This window comes from Piliocolobus tephrosceles, chromosome 16, assembly GCF_002776525.5.
Source record: "Piliocolobus tephrosceles isolate RC106 chromosome 16, ASM277652v3, whole genome shotgun sequence".
In the NCBI taxonomy this organism is placed as follows: Eukaryota; Metazoa; Chordata; class Mammalia; order Primates; family Cercopithecidae; genus Piliocolobus; species Piliocolobus tephrosceles.
The window spans coordinates 58,508,758-58,509,603 of record NC_045449.1 but is presented as its reverse complement, the minus strand read 5'-3'; the positions used below and the strand labels follow the sequence as shown (position 1 = coordinate 58,509,603).

Below are 846 nucleotides of genomic sequence, written 5' to 3'. Positions count from 1 at the left end.
GAGAATGGCTTGAACCTGGGAGGCAGAGGTTTCAGTGAGCCAAGATCATGCCACTGCACTCTAGCCTGGGCGACAGAGTGAGACTCCATCTAAAAAAAAATAATTATTATTATTATTGACACCACTTCTACCTAAACTCTTTCAGAAAATAGAAGAGAACATTGCTCGGGTTCCTCCACTGAGGCCCATGCGAAGCTGCCTGCTATGGCTTCCAGTGGGGTTCCGGTGAGCACTGCTGGCTGGGCTAATGAAACTCCCGAAATACTGGACAACGTGGGAGATTGGCTTTGGGGCATCTACCGCTTTGCCACTGATAGGAATGACTTCCGGAGGAACTTGATACTAAATTTGGGACTCTTTGCTGCGGGAGTTTGGCTGGCCAGGAACCTGACTGACACTGATCTCATGGCACCTCAGCCAGGGGTGTAGCCATGTAGACAAATGGAATCCTGTGCTGAACCCGAACCTTCCAAAAAACAGCCTACAATCTGTGACCACCACAAGATGTGCCCTGATGGCAGATGAAGTTTGATTCAGATGGGCACTTTTCTTCCCTCTCCCTGCCTAGTTTCCTTTTGTTCCTTGAGTCCACGCAGAATTCCATTCTCTGGTCAGCAGACAGGCTTAAGCTAAAGTGTTGCCTCTGTTCTATAAAGTTCTGTACATAGTTCCCAAGCTTCTGCAGGGGGTGATCTTTGCTCTTGTCCTGAGAAATAACAGTGCTGTTTTAATAAACATTTGAAATAAATACCGCACACAAAGGCAAAAAAAAAAAAAAAAAAAAAAGAAGAGAACATTGCTCAATTATTTTAAGTTAGTATTTACTGTGACACCAAAACCAAAGAA

At 44.9% G+C, this 846-nt stretch overlaps 1 pseudogene; it reads left to right on the top strand.

The window, feature by feature from the left end:
• The first annotated feature begins 204 nt into the window (after positions 1-204).
• On the top strand, positions 205-429 carry LOC111542587 (annotated as a pseudogene).
• The last annotated feature ends 417 nt before the right edge of the window (positions 430-846 follow it).